We start from the raw sequence: 12,908 nt of genomic DNA on the forward strand, positions 1-12,908 counted from the left end.
CTAACGAACATTAGCAAACCACCGTACCAGGTACTCTAAACAAATATTCAATGTCAAAACATAAAGTTACACAAACTTGGTCAAGAGAGACATAGATTGAGTTGCTAGTACCAGTGCTAGTGACATCAAATGTGACTGGGGAGTGAGTTCAAGGTGTGTATGTGTCAAACGCCATGTTCCAACTGGGCAGTGTTACACAGAGCAGCACAGAGCAGACCCCAAACCTCCAAATCCCCAGACTGCGGGGGCTGAAAAGACATGCTGGGAACAACATCACTTTAGAGCTTAGAATACAGGAACTCATCCCATTTTTAAACAAAAGAATGACACAACCATACTCGCATTTCTGCAGTACAACTTTTCAAATAGTTGACAGATGAGACAGGAAGAGACTAGTTACAAGATTATAGTAACGTCCTACTTTAAAAAAAATCACAGTGGGGCTGGAGCAATAGTGCAGCAGGTAAGGCATTTTGCCTTGCACACGGCCGACCCAGGTTCAATTCCCAACATCCCATATGATCCCCTGAGCACCGCCAGGAGTAATTCTTTTTTTTATTTTTCAGACTGTAAACATTTATTATTTTTTTTAGGGTACAGTTACAGATTTATACATTTTTGTGCTCAAGTTTCTCCCTTACAAAGTTCGATAACCCATCCCTTCACCAGTGCCCATTGCCAGGAGTAATTCTTGAGTGCAGAGCCAGGAGTAACCCCTGTCCATTGCCAGGTGTGATCCAAAAAGCAAAAAAAAAAAAAAGAAAGAAAAAGAAAAAAAAACACAGTGGAACAAAATTAAGGATGTAAAATAAGCTATGACTATATGACTAATGAGAGATCAGCAAGAGCAGTGAGTCAGGAATAATTCTTAGATTTAGGAGTTTAACATCTGATGGTCAAAGATGCACTAGGAGAAAACAAAAGCATTTTAAAGGATCAGATAAGAAACATAATTATGGAAAAGAAGATGACAATTTAGAATTCCATAGTAGGAGAGAATTTAAAGATACAGAAATAATCGGGCATATGAAACAAAGACAAAAGCAGAAAGGAGGGAGAATGATGGAAATGTCCTTGATACCAACACTAGGGTCGAGAAAACATGAAGATACAGATACAGGAGCTAAAAAATAAGAGCACTGGAATGATGGAGAGACCAAAAGAAAGAATCTAATAGAGGAATAAACCACAGCAACTGAAAAACCAAGGTCAAATGAAAAAACTGTGAAATCAGTATATCTGGAAATCAAAAATCCATAAGCAAAAATTTAAAAAAAGTCTAAATTAGGTAGCAGGTGCATAACTCAAGTATCCTGAGCTGCTTCGTAATCTGGAAGATGAGGCGGAAACAAGCTCTTTAAAAGCAGTTCTCCAACTGAAGGGCTAAGTCAGGGTATTACTAGAGAATGGATCCAAAAATGGGTTTTCCTTTTTTTGAAAAAAATTAAAAATAAAATAGATGATTTTGAAGATTTCTGTAAGTTGAAAAGGAGATGAAAATGAACAAGGGAAACACAGAAACATAAAAAGAAAAATTAGAAAAGAATCAACATAAGGGCAGCCCTAGTGCAAAGGAACTCACCTGGATCAGGCCCAGGAGAATGAACTGAAGATAAAACTGAGCAGCAATAAATGACAATCTGGCCAAGGGGAAAGTCAGCAGTGAGTGGCTGAGAGAGCTATGCTCACAGCATACAGGCACTGAGGTTTCTGAGCCACAAAGGCACCACTGCAGTGAAAGGTGTAAGGAAGTAGTGATGCTTACCTTGTGTGCAATGCAGAAGGACTTCAGAAACTCTGGGAATGGATCTGTAGCATTTCCCCTAAGAATAAAAAAAAAAGAGAGAGAGAGAATTCATTTCATGAGGGGTAGAAATTCCAGTCTGTATGTTTAAAGAAACCTGGGATCAAAAATCAGCATAAACAACTCCTAGAAAGTATCTTCTCAGTAACCTCTGAGCACACATAAAAGTATAACCAAAATATAAATAATTCCCCACTAGAACTGAGAATAAAATATACAATGTTACCTTTGCAAAGCTATGATGCTTTTCAATGTATTAACCACAAACCTTACTAAATAATGCATGTTAAAGGGGGTATCTACTTACAATTTAATGGTCCTGCAAATGGGGAAAGACTATAAAAAGTAATATGGTGTTTGGATCTAGAAATATGAATCAAATAATCTATGAAATCATAACTACCATGGATTTTACAATACAATTTGTCCCTCTAATCCTGGCACCAGCAGACTTGGTGTGTCTCAATGAAAGCTGAAAAAAAAAACAAACTTATGACACAGAAAGGGGAGTGGGAAGGGAAATCACTGTTCTATAAGCAGGTAGCAAGTCTACATAAAATAACTCCATCATCTATAAATGAAACTAATTTAACTTCCATAGAATTTTTAAAAAGTCAATGGATGCCAAGGTAGACAGAAATAAGTCATGATTTAAAGAAATTAAACATACTCGTGAACTATGTGAAAGAGGCCTGACAATTAAAAATCAGGGCTTCCCTAACAGGCCATGGGTCTAGTCTGACCCTAAAGATTGTATTATTTTAAGTCAATGCCAATGGAAAAGAATGAGCAATGATTCGCGCATTATCCAAAGAGTGTAAAACACAATGTAATCTAATATGCAGGCATCTCCTAAATTTCCTTCCCCTTGAAACAATTTGACAATCTACTATAGAAGCTTACATACATGATTAGAACACAGAAAGAAGGGGGAACAACACACTACCTCCCGATGAAACCCCAAGTTCTCTCTACAAAAGAAATTTTACCTGAATAACAAATTTACTTAAGAATAAACAGATGGAAGCAGATCTCTGGCACTTTGACTATTACGTGATTTCTTTTGTACCTGACAGCATTTAACGGAATATATTTGGTATATAGCAAGTTCTCTTTAAAAAGAAAATTAATGAAAGCATAATGACTTAAAGAATAATGAAACATAATTATTTTGAAAAAAGAAAACACATGAATGAATTCTTGTCAGCTCCTGACTAATACCATTTCCAAGACCTTTATTTACATAACGACAACTACTCTTAAATACCTGGAAGAAACAAAATAGCATATTATGCAAAAATAACACAACGTTACTATAAGCTATAATTTTTGGTTTTGCTTTCTTGTTATTAACTTAACTAGGAATATTGGTTATCTAGGATAGCTAATACAACCAAGCATTTCACTGTCCCTAGGAAAGGGGGCAAGGTTTGTGGGGGGGGTCTTTTATTTTCTTAGGGATTCTGACACTATGTGACACTTACAGTACAAGATGCCTAAAAGGAGCCAATTGCCATGGATTGGACATAGAGGAGAATCACATGCAAAAATGTTGACCTCTGCACTTCCGTAAACCTTTCTAAGACGTTTTTTGAGGCAAAGCAAGTTCCAAATCCTGCTCAATGGTGCTCAAGGAAATGCTTTGTTCAGGCAGTTTTTAAAGAAAACAGTCAATAACTATGCTTGTTCCTTTGAATTCAGCTGCACCAGCTGCTTATTTAATGACACTGAAATTAGGAGGCTTTGTTCGGCTGGTGGCCACACAGCAGAGATCCTTGGTATACTTCTAGCTCCCAAACAAAGCCCTTTAAAAGGCATCTCTCCCCGTGTCATCAATCCACACATGTCCAGAGAATAAATTATTTGCAAAATAAACAAGTCAAATGGCCCAAATATATAATGGAAGAATTGAGAAGGGAATGCATTATGAGGGAAAAACCTTGAGGGCTGAACATTAATGACTTCATTTACAAAGTAAAGGCAGGGCGTATTTCTTAAAATACTTCCCTAAAAAACATGGGACAAGCTATGGCTCTGGCTAATATTAAAATCAATACTATATCCACCCTCTATATCACACAAATAAATGCCATTATGACAGCAATGGCATTGAAGACTCAACCAGAGGGAGTGAGCCGTGGCACTGCCATTTTTCTTCCCCCACTTCATACAAGTACCATCAGCAAAGCAGACCACTTGATTCTTTTTTCTTTGGGGGAATAAAAAATATTTAAGCTCTATTATTCCTAATCCTATTAATAATAGTTTCAGCCATACTGGAGTGGATTGGGACTGGAGCAATAGCACAGCGGGTAGGGCGTTTGCCTTAAACGGGGCCGACGCGGGTTCGATTCCTCCATCCCTCTTGGAGAGCCCGGCAAGCTACCAAGAATATCCCACCCGCACACACGGCAGGGCCTGGCAAGCTACCCGTGGCGTATTCGATATGCCAAAAACAGTAACAGGTCTCAAAATGGAGAAGTTACTGGTGCCCGCTCGAGCAAATTGATGAACAACAGGATGACAATGCAGTGCAGTGCTATGCTAACAATAGTTTCAGGTGTATAGTGTTCCAATTCCCTCCACCAATGTTCAATGGTCCCAGGTCTCTCCCACTCCCTGACTCCACCCAACCGCCATGGGGTATTCTATGTCACTCCTGTTTCTTTATGTGTTTGGGTGTGTCATAGCTGGCAGTGCTCAGAGGGTACATTCCTGCTAGTGCTTAAGAAACTGTATGTAGTCCCTGGGATGAAACCAAACTGTGCTCTAGGTAGGGCAAGTGCCTTAACAAGCCCTGCCCAATACTATCACTCTCCCCAACTCCAGTTTACTTTTCTTACAAATGTCATCTTTCCGGTAGTTTAAAAGCTAGAAATCACCAGATTTTTTTTTTTCCTTTTGGGTCACACCCGGTGATGCACAGGGCTTACTCCTGGTTCTGCACTCAAGAATTACCCCAGGCGGTGCTCAGGGGACCATATGGCATGCTGGGAATCGAACCCGGGTCGACCACGTTTAAGGCAAACACCCTATCCGCTGTGCTCTTGCTCCAGCCCCAATCACCAGATTTTTTTAAAAAATCATCCCTGATATAAAAAAAAAAATTCTTGCCCCGCCCTTCTGCTTTTTTCTCACTCTTCAATGCGTGTACGTACGCACACATGGGAATCTTGCTATTTACTAAGTATACTTTTGTGTTTTCCCCTCAGTAAATGAATTCCGAGTGCCTCTAATGATGTAAGAGAGATGATCCACCCAGAGAATTTATAAACTGCTATCAGGGTCCCACCATGTCTCTTCTTCCTAGTTCTCAAAGGCAAAAAGAATGAATCAAAAGCTGGGCTATAAGACCCCTCAATCAGGCTGTTGTCTGTTCTCACAAGGTAATCTTGCTGACTTCCCCTTGCTTACGTTAGCTAATTTGACTGCACACACCCAATACAGATTGCTGTTGGGACCCAAGTGTTTGGGATGTACAGAGATAACAGACCTAAATAATTCATCCTTACCAACTTCACCTAAATGGTTTGAGCCTGTCTGGATTTGAGGTGTCCTGGGGAGTAAAAGAGAAGACAGAAAAAAGAGGAAGCAACCAAATGTTCCTGGATATCAAAAAACGCATGATTTCTACAAAGGACTAGAGCATGCAGGATGCCAAGAGGACTCAGCTGTGATTCTATTCAATTCAACAAATATTTATTATGCATCTTTTGCCAACTCAAATGTATGAAGAATTCCAAATTGTATTTATATCCTCAGAGTATAAAACAATGTTGGAATAGACATTCGGAACCTCATGAATGCAGGAATAAGAAAGAAAAGGATGAAGAGGAAAGAAAGGAAGGGAGGAAAGGAATTTTTAGAGTGGGCATCCACTAAGTACCTGAGAAGCAAAGATAAACAACAGGGCAAATGGATTTCCAAGGGGCTGGCTCAGGATTTAGTCTTCCCTTCCCTTCTTTTCTTATCAGGCTAGAAGTTGATCAGTCCTTTATCTTGAAGTATCAGATAGGATAAAGCAAAGGAGGGGTTCGCTTTTAAAAATTAAATTATGTTGGGGCTGGAGCAATAGCACAGAAGGTAGGGCATTTGCCGTGCACATGGCCGACCCGGGTTTGATTCCAGCATCCCATATAGTCCCCTGAGCACTACCAGGGGTGATTCCTGAGTGCAGAACCAGGAGTAACCCCCGTGCATCGCTGGGTGTGACCCAAAAAGCAAAAAAATAATAATAATAATTAAATTATGTTTTTGTCGGGGGCTGGAGTGATAGCACAGCGGGTAGGGCATTTGCCTTGCATGCGGCCGACCCGGGTTCGAATCCCAGCATCCCATATGGCCCCCTGAGCACCGCCAGGGGTGATTCCTGAGTGCATGAGCCAGGAGTGACCCCTGTGCATCGCCAGATGTGACCCAAAAAGCAAAAAAAAAAAAAAAATTGTTTTTGTTACTAGAGTTTGGATAAGCAAGAACGAAAAGTGGTTCTCGACGCTGGCCACACATAAGCATCCTGTAGGGCCCTCTGGAGGTCAGCAGGCCTGCATGCCCAGGGCACTTCTCCCTGCCCAGCCAAGGCCCCAGGAGTGAAGATGGAGCATTAGCTGCCCCACCTTCGACCCTGACTGCAGGGGTCCCCATCTCTACCTCTGCAGCTTCAATAGGGAACAAAGAGAAACACTACCCATCTGGTTTTCCCAGAGAGCTCCCTGTGACCGAGAAGGTGCAAATAATGAATTGGAAAGACTAACCTCCAGACTGCAAAAGAAGCAACGTGAAAAGCAGCACATAAAGCCACCATGCTTAACAACCACCTTCATAACCTCTGTGATAAGGATGTTACAGAGAAACTGTTGAGGGTGTTTAAGGAGCTCAAAGAAACATGGAACAGAAGGCCAGTGAGACATAGAAAATAAGAACATAAGAACAGGAATGAGAATGCTGAAAAGTAAAAAAAATGAAAGACTAAAGAATTTGGTAGGTGAAATGGAGAACTCACTAGAAGGTCTGAGCAAGAGTAACAGCTGACGAGGATAGAATCGACGAACTCCAAGACGAAATGTGGAAAACCTTCAGACAACAGCAGATATGAGGGCGAGAATGGAGGGGAAGCTTCCAAATAAATAAATAGCAGACAAAAGAACTTTGCGATGAATTCAAGAGGAACAATATAAAAACCATTATGGTCCCAGAGGCCAGGAAGGGAATGCCAATAAAAAAGCAATAGCCAAAAAAAAATCACTATGGATAAATTTCCAGAGTTGAAGAACACATGCAACCATATTCAAGAGACCTAGAGGATACCCACTAAAAGAGACCCAAACAAACACATCCAAATCAGAAGGACCAAAGCCAGTTGTGAGGTAGAATATGGAAAAAGCATCAGGATCAATGAAGAAAATTACATACAAAGGAGCATCCATAAGATTTATAGAAGATTTATCAAAGGAGACCCCTGAAGACTAGAAGACAATGATAGGATACAGTTTTTTTTTTTAAAAAAAAAACATAACTCAATGAAATGAATACCTCACCAGGAACACTCTACCCAGATGGGATTTTATTCAGATTTGAAGTGATAATACAGAACTTCACAAAGAAACAACAGCTCAGGAGCTTCTTAGACTTGAAACAAACTTCACAAGAAGAACTGAAGGCGCTAAGACGAATCCCACAGACATGCCAAACTTCTACAGAAAGATGGCACAACATTCTATGATAACAGTCTCACTCAATGTTAATAGCCTACATGCATCAATCAAGAGACACAGAGTGGTAGAATGGATTAGAAAATTGAATCCAACCTTCTGCTACCTACAAGAAACACAAGTGAACAGCAGAGGCAAACACAGTTTCAAAGTCAAAGGTTGGAAGACAATTCTTCAAGCAATCAAGACCCACAAAAAGGCTGGCATGGCTTAACTTACATCACACATCAACTTCAAGTTTCAAAAACTAAGAAACCGAGAGAGTCATTTCTTAATGATCAAGGGCTGTGCATCAGGAAGAACTCACCCTTCCTAAACATATATGTACCTATCAAGGGAACAGCAAAATACTTAAAACAACTGTTAACAGACTTGAAAAGATATTGATAGCAACACAATCATAGTTGTAGACTTCAACAATGCTCTATCACCTTTCAATAGAGCATCTAGACTAAACCACATCAAGGAAAAATTGGTTTTGAAGAGAGAAATGGAAAAGAAGGATTTAATATATGTATATATACATAGATATATGTATATATGTATGTATGGCTTTTATTCTCTCAAAAGCTGAATACAATCTTCTCTAATGCACATGGCACATCCTCCAAGATAGAACACAAGCTGGACCACAAAACATCACTGTATCACTGTAGCACTGTCACCCATTGCTCATTGATTTGCTCGAGCAGGCACCAGTAACGTCTTCATTGTGAGACTTGTTGTGGTTACTGTTGGCATATCGATTATGCCAAAAAGAGTAACAACAAGTCTCACAATGGACGTCCTATAAAGTCAAGAGGATAGAAATCGTATTAACTATTTTCTCAGACCATGAGGCACTGAAAGTAAAAGTTAATCACAATCTAGAAGTGGAGAAATAACTCAAACACTTGGAAATTAAGTAGCTCACTACTTAATCTAGCAGATCAGAGAGGATATCAAAAGATTCCTGGGAACAAACAAGAATGAGGACACAAGCTGCCAGAACTTATGGGACACAGCAAAAGCAATGTTAAAAGAGAACTTCCTAGCTATGCAAGCATTCATCAGAAAGGAAGAAAGGGCCCACATAACCTAACTGCACAGCTTAAGAAACTGGAAAACGACCAACAAAAAGAGCTCTAAATAGGCAGGAGGATGAAAGCAAAAACTTAGAGCAGAAATTAATGAAATAGAATTTTAAAAATCTAAAAGATTAACGAAACCATGTGCTGATTCTTTGAAAAATATAAAAATGATCAATAAACCATTATCAAGTCTCACAAAGAAAGAAATAGAGAGAGAACCCTAATTAACTGAATTAGAAATGAAAAGGAAGACATCACAAAAGATAACCACAGAAACTCAAAGGATCATCAGGGATTACTTAGAAAATCTTCATGCCATGAAACAAGAGATCCCAGAAGAAATTGATAAACTCTTGGGTTCCTATAAGCTTTTTGATCCAAGGCTGAATCAAGAAGATAAGGAACACCTGAACCAACCACTGTCCAGGAAATCAAAATTATAACAAAAGTCCCCCCAAAAAACAAAAGCCAAGTCCCAGATGGATTAACTAGTGAGTTTTTCAAATCTTTGAAAAGAAGCTACTGTCAATTCTTATCAGGCTTTTTCAGGAAATAAAAGAAATAGAAATACTCCCGAACAGTTCCTATGCAGCAAAGACCACCGTGATAACAAATGCAAAAAGACATGGGTCAAAAAAGGGAGAATTACACATCAATTTCCCTGATGAAGCTTGATGCAAATATCCTCAATAAAATACTAGGAAACAGAATCCAATGACTCATCAAAAAATCATACACATGACCCAGTGGGATGCATCCCTGGGATGCAAGGATGGTTTAACATATGGAAGTCAACCAACCTAATAAACCACATAAATACAAGGAAAAAGTCATATGAATACAATCAACGTATAAAGAAAAAGCATTAAGATCCAGCATCTATTTGTGATTAAAAAGTCTCAATTAAGTACGTATTGAAGAAACTTTCTGCAACATAGCCAATGCCATTTCTCAAAAGCTCAAAGGGCAAAACTAAAACTCTTCCCTCTAAGATCAGGTACAAGACAAGGTTTCCCTTTCACCACTTCTATTCAATATAATACTGAGCGTATTTGCCAGAGCAATATGGCAAGAAAAGGTAAGTAAGGGCATCCAAATAGAAAAGGAAGAATTCAAGCTTCCACCATTTTCAAATGACATGATTCTATATTTAGAAAACCCAAATGACTCTACAATAAAGTTTCTATATGCAATGGATTTATACAGTAAAGTACCAGGATAAAAAATTCAACTCTCAAAATCCGTGACTTTTCCAGATGCAAATAATGAGACAGAAAAAAGAGAAATTAAACAATAATAAAACATTCACAATTGTCTCAGGAAATTAAACACCTAGGAATCAGCTTAACTCAGAGGTGAATGACCTACACAGAGAAAACACTACTTATATAAAAGAGGAGAGAGAGAAATTAATATAAAATGCCTTTTGTGGGCTGAAGAGATAGTATAGAAAGTAAGGTGGGGGCTGGAGCGATAGCACAGCGGGTAGGGCGTTTGCCTTGCACGAGGCCGACCCGGGTTCTAATCCCAGCATCCCATATGGTCCCCTGAGCACCCCCAGGGTAATTCCTGAGTGAAGAGCCAGGAGTAACCCCTGTGCATCGCCGGGTGTGACCCAGAAAGCAAAAAAAAAAAAAAAAAGGAAAGAAAGAAAGTACGGTGCTTGCCTTGCATGTAGCTGAACTGACTTCAGTCCCCTGGCACTGCAGTACAGCCAAGAATGAGACCAGAGCACAGAGTCAGGAGTAAGCCCTGATCCATGGCCTAAGTACAGCACAAAAACAAACAAAAGCTCTAAATAAGTTTTCCAGTTCAGCCATTTACACTGAATGTCTCTCAATTGTGGGTCAATAATTACAACATAAAAGTTTTAGAATACTGGGCTGGAGCAATAGCACAGCAGGTAGGGCGTTTGCCTTGCACGTGGCCAACCCGGGTTTGTTTCCCAGCATCCCATATGGTCCCCTGAGCACCACCAGGGGTAATTTCTGAGTGCAGAGCCAGGAGTGACCCCTGTGCATTGCCGGGTGTGACCCAAAGAGAAAAAAAAAAGTTTTGGAATACAGGGGCTGGAGCGATAGCATAGAGGGTGAGGCATTTGCCTTGCAAGTGACCAATCTGGCTTCAATTCCCAGCACCGTCAGGAGTAATTCCTTAGTGCATGAGCCAGGAACAACCCCTGTGCCTTGATGGGTGTGACCCAAAAGCAAAAAACTAAATATTTTCAAAATTAAAAAAATAGAACTTTTAGAATACATAATTCTGACACTAATTTAAAGATGAGTTTTTTTTGTTTATAACTGCCTATTTTTTAAGTGTCTTATTCATAATAGCTAAATATCAAAGATAGCCTAGATGTTCCTGCTTATTAAAGGTTTTCCTGGGCCAGAAAAAGTGTTCCGATTAGGGAGCACGGTGAGTGGCCAGTGGCCAACGTCAGGGTGGCACCTTTGGTCCCTCACACTCACCCAAAGGGCCACTGGGCAGGAAATTACCAGAAAGACATCCCAGGTCTCTCGAGCTGCAAGAGTCCAGTCACCAACCAAAAAATACGAAATGATAAAGAAGGTTTTCTTCTGATTGAAATTGGTTGTGGTCACTGTCACACAACCCTAATATTAAAATCCAATGATCTGAATACCGCCAAAGTAAAATGTCTGGCATGTAAGCTAGATATCAAAGATTCCTTTATGGATGTGTTCATAGAAATACTGTTTTAAGTAGATTCTTTTATCTGGGTTATACTGAATGCGTTTTTCAAAAGTGTACATGGGGACAACAGATATTCCATAAATTATTACTTTTAAACATTAAATCTCATCTTCTTTTTCATAGTCTCCTAAAAATCAAGGATGCATACCATATGAAAATAAATGCATGCTTCCAGTGCTTTTAAAAAAAAAATCACAACCTGAGGCAAAATTTTCAAATTATAAAATTAACATTAAAATACTGAAATTAATGAGATCATAATTGGGGAGTGGAGGGTGAAATGTGATTAAGTTATTAGTGACTCACCAAGTGTGATGTGGTAGAAATTAAATGGGCCTAAGAGTCAGAAGTTAAAAATATTTTTCTTTCATGCCTAACCCTTCAAGCATTCCTTCAGTTCCAGTAATTTTTCTAGAGATTATTGACAGAGGTGAATTATCTTACAAAATATTTAGGAGGGGTGTGAACATCAAAACTCCAAAGCTCCAAATTCCCTATCTGACCTCATCTTTTATGAAGTCAGTATTCTTGGGCAAATTACTCAAAATTACATTTAAAATGTTAGAAATTCATTTTAACTGAAGCCCCATTTACAAAGTCATTGGGGAAAAATGGAGGGAGGGAGGGAAGGAGGGAGGGAGAGACAGTGGGAGGGAAGGAGGGAGGGAGGGAGGGAGGAAGGAAGGAAGGAAGGAAGGAAGGAAGGAAGGAAGGAAGGAAGGAAGGAAGGAAGGAAGGAAGGAAGGAAGGAAGGAAGGAAGGAAGGAAGGAAGGAAGGAAGGAAGGAAGGAAGGGCTTAAATCTGTCAGTGCTGTTAGAGGACAGAGTTTACTGAGAGACCCTGACTCTCTACAAAAATCTCTAACACTGTTCCCTACCACTTCGCCCTATAGCATCACTTAAACTGCTTAAACGTTTCTTGTCTGCTTATTTTCTCATTTATAGAAGAGACATACTAGTTTCTTCCCAAGTAATTGATCTATATATTAAGTACTCAGCTTTACTCTGGAAAATGACTGCAGGGGAGGAAACAAATCGGAGCTGGTTTCCTTCGTCTGCTGTTTGGACCGAGAAAGTCATAGTGTGTGTGTCGAAAATGCTGCCCTCGGATACTGCAATCGGCCTTTGAAGGTGGATTTGTATTAGGGAATTTGCTGGTTGGTTATGGTTTGGTTGCGGGGCGGGGTGGGGGGAGGGGGGAGGGGTTGGGGACCACCACGAGAAAGCATCCAGAGGCTAGTTCTGGCTCTCTGCTCATAAGATGCCTGGTGGTGCCCAGGGGCCCCTAGGTGGTGCTAGGGGTGGAAGCAGTGTGGGCCACGGGCAAAGCAAAAGCCTCATCTCCTGAACTACCCCTCCAGACCCTTGCTTATTTGTTTTGTTTTAACAAGAGTCCTAGACAGCTAAGAAAAAAGGAGAGAGCATAGGAGTTCTGATAAATAATAATGCCAATGGACACCCCATAAATATGGGAGCAGGTTGGGGAAGAAAATCCAAAACTTCAAATTGTAACTATTTACCATAATCAGTCTTCCCGTTCAGAAATCCCCTCATCATGAAGTACTGCAGATTAACTGTTTCAAGAGACAGCCTTTTCCAAAAGTATTCCTGTTT

At 39.9% G+C, this 12,908-nt stretch overlaps 1 protein-coding gene across 4 annotated transcripts in view; it reads right to left on the minus strand.

Moving 5' to 3' along the window:
* Positions 1 to 12,908, minus strand: part of KLF12 (KLF transcription factor 12) — a 724,988-nt gene that overhangs the window by 419,655 nt on the left and 292,425 nt on the right. For all 4 annotated transcript variants that reach the window (XM_055142719.1, XM_055142658.1, XM_055142836.1 and 1 more), the window contains exon 2: positions 1,766 to 1,823. The gene's annotated coding sequence lies outside the window, so the exon portion shown is untranslated. The remainder of the gene's footprint in view (positions 1 to 1,765; positions 1,824 to 12,908) is intronic.

The sequence above is a fragment of the Sorex araneus genome, chromosome 1, assembly GCF_027595985.1.
Source record: "Sorex araneus isolate mSorAra2 chromosome 1, mSorAra2.pri, whole genome shotgun sequence".
Lineage (NCBI taxonomy): Eukaryota > Metazoa > Chordata > Mammalia > Eulipotyphla > Soricidae > Sorex > Sorex araneus.